Here is an 8,089-nt window from a genome sequence, read left to right as displayed (position 1 = left end):
CCCGCAGTGCCAGGATCCAGGCACTCTCTTCCTTTTACACAGGTGCTGATTTCTCAAAAAACATATGGGGACTCAGTCTTGGAGACTTGCACCCATGTCTCGCATGTGGCTTGTCCTGGCCAGTGGCATAGAAACCTGTTTGGGGGTGTGGAGACTTGCAGAGAGTGTGGTCACAGAAGACTTGTTTCCTTACAAAACTTAGCTAAAGTTCTAAATAGTATTTTAATTTTATTTTAATCCTTGTTCCCTATGGAAAAAAGGATGGTGTGCGTGTATGGGGCTGTGTGCATGTGTATTTGTGTGTGTGTATCCATCCATATGCACCCCTATGTGCTAGTTTTTGAACCCCTAGGCCAATTTCAGCAAAAACTGACATTTTGATAGTGGTCTCAAAGATGTTAAACCTCTAAAATTTTGTGGAAAAAGCAGCTCAAAAGAGAAAAGCATTTTTATGAATAGCTGTAGTGAGAAGACTGACATCTAAGCTCAACCCTTAGTAGACAGCAGAGAATCCACATTGGGGAATGCTATAAATGCAGCAACCACAGAAGGAGTTTCAATCACAGCACATCCTTTATTGTGCACCAGAGAATCCAACCACAATGCAGAAATCCCCAGGAAACTACCCTGTGTTTTTTCTGCTGCTTATAGAAAAACTCATCTGGTCTGTTTGTTTGTTTATTTGTGTTTTGGTTTTTTATTTTATGGGGAAGCCGCAGGGCTTGATATTTTAAATTAGTATTCTATTGCTATAGGAAATGGTGAGAAAGGTCACAGAAATATCCCTCACTTGGCAACGAAAGACCTTTAAAACCATGTCCAGGCTGTGCTCTGCTGAGTGGGGTGTTGAAGATGTGCTGAAACAAGGCGTGGGAACAGGGAGCAGTGCTCCGGGCAGCCCCCTCGGGAGGCAACGGGAGTATTTGGGAGGTTAAGATGGCCTGCCAGCACCGTGCTGCCCGGGTACCTCGCCCCAGACTGGTGTTCTGATGCTGTGCTCGCTGCCCTGCTGCTGCTCATCCCTCTGGGGGTACTGCGCTAAAGGTAGATAGAGCCTGTAAGAATATCCAAAGAGGGGCCAGCTTTTTATACGATATCGATGGGTGGGATTCATTTCACTGAATCCCATCTGTCTACAAAATATCCAAGCTATTTGCCGTAAGATCTCTCTGTAAATGTAATAAATAGGCAAAAAATAAAGTAACCCCTTCCCCCTGGAGGTGCCTCATCCTAAGGTATGTGGGGGTCCATCCTCTAGGAGTGATTGCTTCTTGCCATGCACTTCAACAGAGCTCAGGGTGACCTGTTTAGATTTGGTCATCTCACTTTGTAGACACTCTGCCAAGGGCAGGTGAATCCCACTCAAGTCCACAGCAGTGGCTTCCCCAACAGAGATGTTTTGGTGCAAGGGTTTTGGTCTACCTCTACCAACAAGCTCAGCTTGAGACCGGGATCAGTCACTGGGGGTTAGGATGCTGCTAGATGGACCTTGGCTCTGATCTGCCTCTGAAAATAAAGTGCAGGTGACTTCCTGCACGGAAACTGTGATTATGGAAAGCACCTGGTTACGGGGTCTGGGCTCTGAGGCTGTTCATGTCCCTTTGCTCAGGAAGGGAGATTTACAGATGTGCTTGGTGTTGGCTGACAGTACCTATAAGCATTTTGGCACCCTTTATAGTGGCAGCAAAGAGCAGAAATTAGAGATGTTGGAAATCCTTACTGATAAGGGCTTTTCTGGTTATGTTGACAAATAGCAATGATGTATTTAATTTTTTTTTCCTTCTTTGCTCTGTGTGCTGATGGTTCTCAGCGTGATGGGGAGGCAGCTATACTGCTGCTGCTAACCAAGCCCAGCTGATTTTTGCAAACAAAATTTCTGCTTGGAATTACAATGCTTTTCATGTGATTATATTAAGAGAACATGGCAGCCTCTAATTCTCCTTCTGCCATTTCTATCTGTAGCAGTATATCCAAGTGGGGGAGGATGTGACCATATGTACACTCGTTCTTTTTGGGGTAGTCTGCCCTGATCGTATTTTTACTCTTTCTATTATTTCTGCGGGCTGTAAAAGTTATGAAACTCGAAGAAAGAAGCCAGTAATGTGGCCTGTTCTAGGCCGAGATGCTCTTTCTATGTGGAAAGTGTTGGAAAGACAGACACTTGTTTTTGTCATAAAAACTGCTTTTGCTAACTCTAGACTGGCTTAGCAATACCTCCACAAGATCCTCGGTGGTTCCAAATACCCTTTTGCTACGCTCTCTGCAATTGTTTATTTTATGGTGTTGACTACTTTGTACTGTTAGGACATCGTTGAGGGCCAATATTTTACTTGGCAAAAATCTTTGAGTCACAAGCTCATTCTCTCAAAATTTCCCACTGCGAGTGATCAGCAAAACCTAAGCAAGCTCTTGCATCTGCAAAGGACTTGTGGGTAAAGGAGGGGGATTAGCAAAGAGGTGATCTCAGCTGCTTGCACTTTGCATGCAGCATATGGGGTAATTTAACAATCATAACTTCAAGTGCTGCAAGACAATGCTCGTGACTCCTCCCCAGCGTCTACAGCTGTGAAGTGCTGAAGCATGCCACACTCTGCTTTATTGGAGGCTGGAGACTAAAACCAGTTGAAAATTTGAAATTAAAACTCATCCCTTATTGAATTTGTCATCCCCGAGGTGTGAATACACACCCTTGTGTGTACACACACATACACAGGCTCAGAAACAGCAGTTGATTATTTTAGGGACAGAGATGGGTGGAGGAGGATCTTGTGCTTGTGGATTTGGTTGTGAAGCTTCTCTTATGAGAGTTTTGGTACTTCCTAATCTGAAACGTGATGAATCGGGTTGTCACAGCAGGTAGAGAAATGTGTGGCGTAAATTTAGAGAGGGGATTTGCTGAATGCAGAGATGGCTCGGTCTGGATGTCTCATTGTCATGCCCTTATTTAGAGTTTGATGCTGGAGCAATTATTGCTCTATTTTTATTGAAGTATTGGCTTTTTTTCCTGCTGTCAGTCTTTTGCATTGGTTTGCTCTGGATGAGCCTTGTACCTATAGTTTTACAGAGAAGCCACCATGTTCTGGTGGATGGCAGCACAAACGTGTTGCAATGAGTCGCAAGGCAGAGCCTAAACCCCAGCCACAGGAAAGCCCTGCACACCCCAGAGCCGGCTACGTTCCTCAGAACCCTCCTGCTTGTGAGGAGCAGAAATGGGCAGATCTCCTCCAGCTTCTGGGTTCCCCAACAGCTTCTTCCCCAGTAAATGGCTTTTTCTGTCTTGCCAAACTAGCTTACCACCAGCAGCAATATCAGTGATGGCACGGGGATAATGTACCCCTGCATCCTGGTTTGGATGCACCTCAGACCATGGAAGGTCTTGCAGATTTAACAGGGCTTGGCCAGGTAGCTGTGCTTAAAGGCTCGAGGACCGGGGATGAAACTAATTAGTGGTAGATGAGTCCTAATTATGTAGAAATGAACCATCGCAGCTCAGTTTTGTTAGTCAGAAGCAGGATCTAAGCCTGGATTGCCTGAGCAGTGGAGAGTGGGTTGTGTTTCATCCCGGGAGAATTTGGAGAGTTATTTTTGAGGAGCACAATGGAAAAAGCATGGAATGTGGCTGCCTTCGCAACTCTTGGCTGTGTGGATGACAAAGTTTGCCTTCTGGCCTGCCAGGCCTTTTTGCCTTCATTAACATAAACTTATTTTGGAGCCCTTTTTTTTTTTTTTCCTCCTTCCTTTCAGTCTCCTTCTGGCTGGTCTTTGTCCCTGAAGCCCACACTGATGGGAGCATCCAGCAGATAACAAAATGGTGCGAGTTGTGTTTTGTATCATCTATGGTTGGAATTTCAGTGCTGCAGGGTCAGCTTTAAATTATCCCTGGAGGGTTGGTTGTGTTTTATAAGCTGGATGGCTTGGCTCACAGCCGTTTGATTTTTCCAAATAGTATAAATCTATAGACATTTGCCTTTGGCGCAAAAAAACCTCCCCACTTCGAAGTCAAGAATAATTATTTTCCCAGAGCCAAGGTCAGCAGCTGGAGTCAAATAATGGGATGAAAAAAGCCACTCCTGTTGCTTTTCACATGATTTTTTTAGAAAGTAATTTTTAAAAGTAATTTCAGTGCATTAGCATCTGTCCCTTGCTCCCATGGCAGCCCAGACAGAGTTCCTTAACCCAGGTACGGCTCCCAGTAATTACAGGGCAGTAATTTCCTCTAAAGATGGATACCACTCATGTAACAACCTGGAAAATCATGCCCACCTTCTCCAGCTTCCTGAACAAAACTTTGGAAAACCTGAGCTGAATTAGTCATTAATAAGGTTACACTGAGACAAAAGCCCAGCACATTTGCCAATATGATCAATGCTGTTGTCAGAATAGATGTTTTGCAACACTTGCTAGTTTTGCACCTTAGCCCAAAGTTGCAGAAATAGAGGGGAGAAACAATGGGGAGAGAGAAAATGAGAACCAGTTTGGAGATTGCTGTGGGGTGAGTCTTGTCTTCTGCCATTGCAGGATTTACATCTACCTGTTAAAGAGCTCACAATCTGCTCCTGGCTCAGCAGGAGCACAGGGGTATGTCAGAGTATGATGGGTTTGGGGATATTTATTGTCGGCCTCCCTGGGACACTTCAGTTCTGCTTTCGGGCCCCGACACATTGCCAAGCTGCCCTGGTGCGATGAGCTGTCCAAGCCCACTGAGCCGTGCATGGAAAGCCACAAGAAATGGTACACAGCCGGTATTCCCCCTGCCTAATGGCAAGTGTTTCCCTAAGATTTTCCAAATTGTTCCAAAACCTGAGAATTTCCTTTTTTTTTTACTTTCATGTCGAGCTGGAAACAATGCAGTTCACATTGAAATCTTTCATTTGGATTCCTACTTTATCAGGGAGAAATTATCTTAGCAAGTAACTTGCACTAAAAATGTCAATTTCAGCTTTAGAAAAAAGAAGTTAAATGGGAAAACTGGAATACTAAAATTTCTTCCCAAGAGAATTTGGAGGGGACCAGGTTCCCACTGTGTTCCTTCAAAGCAGCCAGAGCTCCCTTGCTGGCCACGGGGCTGTCTCGGACCCTCCTGGCTCTGCTGTGTGGATTTAGGGATGAGCCCCTGAACAACTCTTTCCACCTGGCTCTGCGGAGAGGACTTGGGATGCGGGAGGAAAGCCCCCCACCGCTGGCCCGACTGGCGGTTTGGAGGAGAAAAATGTAGGCTGCATCTGTACAGTGTATTATTAGCTATATCTAGCATGATTTTCCTTCTTGAGACTGTTGAATTTATTAAGGATTATTATTTCAGGCATCCTTTCCCCCTGCTACTGAAAGCCCGTTAACATGGAAAACAAACCCTGCTCTCTCTGAGCACATGGATCTTTTTGGTCGAGACCAGCTTGTGTCAGAGTGACATAACCCAAAAGAACAGTAGGAACCATTTGACTGATATTCTGCTGCCAGAAATATTGAAGGTTAAAATAATTCTTGGCAGGGTCTCCCCTCCCCTGTGGATCCCAGGTGTTGGACATGCTGATTCCAGCTCTGCCTTTGCTGCTTTGGCCTCTTGCGTGGCTGTGAAGCAATGCATGGCAGAGAAAGCCAAGGGCGAGGAGCCATGGCTGAGTGGGACAGGCTGAGCTTGGGCCAGCGCACGTTTCCCTCTCCAGCTCCGTGGCTCCCTGTGCTCTCGGCTCAGTACGGATTTAGCTGTGTCCTGGTAGCACTGTGGGGCCACGCTCAGCCCAGGACCTGGGCTGTGAGAGCTTTGCCAAACACAGGCTGGGGAGGCAGGCACCCCCTAGGCTTTACCATGAGCCATTGCCTACAAGCTGGGATGGGGCTTCTGGCTGTACAAAATGAAAATTTGGGCAAAACCCCCAGATCGGACAACGGCAGTGAGATGCAAAAAATGTTCTCCATTGAACACCACTGGTGATGGCTGAGGGGAGGTGACAGGTATTGCTCTGCAATCATAGGGACATCTTTGTTCCATGTAGTTCCATGTTGGAGTGTCCTTCCTTCCTCTATTATTTGTATGCCAGTATTGAAGGTGTTATTTGTTATCTTTTCTACGTGGTTAATGTATTTCCCCCTTCAGTGCTAGCTGTATTCCCTGGGGAAATATTGGTCATGTTCTGCTCTTAACCTGCTAAAAAATGACCCATGGGGCTGCTCGGAGTATTGGCCAACAATATGGGCTCAAGGGGAAGGGTAACAGCTGGGGCGGCTGCTGTCCTGGAGACTTCAGTAAAAAAACCCCAATACCTAGCATGATCTTGGGTAACTCACTGCTTCTTTCCTTGTGTCTCTTCCTAATATGTTAAATAATGAAAATAACGATTCCTCTCTTCTAAGATAGGTCAATGCCTGGGTGATCAGCCTCACGATGAATTTTAGAGGAACGGGCCCCTTTTTGTGAAACAGCCAGATTCCTGGCTGGTGTAAATCAGGACAGCTTTGTGGCAGTCAGAGCAGAGCTATTTTGCACCAGCTGGAGATGTGCCCCCAGACATCCACTTTGCAGTTTTATGTAAAGGCAGGTCATTTTTGTAAAGTTATGAGTACAGCTTTCAAATTAATTGAATCTCTTTGAGTGGAGAGCTTTCAGATCAATGGATACATTGTGTTCCAGTTTAACACAATAAAACTTTCCATCTTCAAAGCAATCTCTGAAGATTGCCTAATCAAGCCTCAAAATCCCCCCTCCCTGGCCAGCAAGCAAGCTTTATTAGTCTCATTTTACACAGTGGCAAACCAATGCTGGGGTTAAGGCTGATGTAGGGAAGGTGGGGACAACCTTTTTAGCAAGGGCTGCTGTGACAGCACAAGGGGTAATTGTTTTAAACTAAAGGAGGGTAGATTTAGATAGGATATAAGGAAGAAATTTGTTATGATGAGGGTGGTGAAACACTGGCACGGGTTGCCCAGAGAGGTGGTGGAGGCCCCATCGCTGGAAATATTCCAGGCCAGGTTGGACGGGGCTCTGAGCAACCTGATCTGGTTGAAGACATCCCTGCTCCCTGGAGGGGGTTGAGCTGGATGGCCTCTAAAGGTCCCCTACAATCCAAATCATTCTATGATTTTGGAAAGCTGTCTCTAATTCTGGGTGCCTTCAGGTTTTACCCCCGTATTCCAGTGCTGTCACCCTTGCTGCCATCATGAGATGGTGGCCTCAAGTTGTGCCAAGGGAGGTTTAGGTTGGACATTGGGAAAAATTTCTTCCCCGAAAGGGTTGTTAAGCACTGGAAGGGGCTGCCCAGGGAAGGGGTCGAGTCCCCACCCCTGGGGGTATTTAAAAGCTGGGCAGATGAGGTGCTTAGGAACATGGTTTAGTGGTGGGATGGCAGGGTTAGGTTAACAGTTGGGCTTGATGATCTTAAAGGGCTTTTCCAACCTAAACGATTCCATGATTCTGTGATGCTTGGTGAGTGTCTGATCTTCAGCTCATGCTGAGAATATGAGGGTGATGGCAAAGCTGAGAGAAGAAAAGCTATTTGGGTGTTGGATGCCCACAACCATGCAGTTGCTGTCAGGATTGTTGTCAGACTGCACCATGGGTTCCCACCTCACCCCAGACCTACCAGCTCTGGTGATGCAGGAAGACCAGATTTGGAGATCTTCAAGGTTTTTTTCCACACTGGGTATTGTCCTTTGGGCTGTTCACTGTAATTCCTGGTATCAGATGAGGAACTGTTGCCCAAGGGAGTGAGGCTGACTGTTTGCCCGCCTCTTTCTCCATTGCTCTGCACCTGGTGTTGTTCCTGCCTATCCCGAGTGGGTGTATAATGGTTCCCACTTGCATTTCACAGGCACCCTGGATGGGTAAACAAGGGGAGGGCTGGGGTGGTCTGGCTCAGAGAGACGAGATGAACAGTTTGTCTTCATGCACAGTTTATACCAATAGCATGTGATTCATACCTATGGGTCAATCATTCCCTACCCAGAGGCCCACAGAGTTTTGCTGTGTGTGTAAGAGTCACGCAGGACAGACTCCAGTAAACACTCAGCAGAGGAGCAGCTCTCCTCACCAGTCCTACAGCTAATGGGGCACGGGCTTATTTAAGAGGCTGAGCAGGATATGTACTTTCCAGAT

Source organism: Egretta garzetta, unplaced genomic scaffold (assembly GCF_000687185.1).
Source record: "Egretta garzetta isolate BGI_Z169 unplaced genomic scaffold, ASM68718v1 scaffold34, whole genome shotgun sequence".
NCBI classification, from domain to species: domain Eukaryota; kingdom Metazoa; phylum Chordata; class Aves; order Pelecaniformes; family Ardeidae; genus Egretta; species Egretta garzetta.
Note: the sequence above shows the minus strand (reverse complement) of the source record.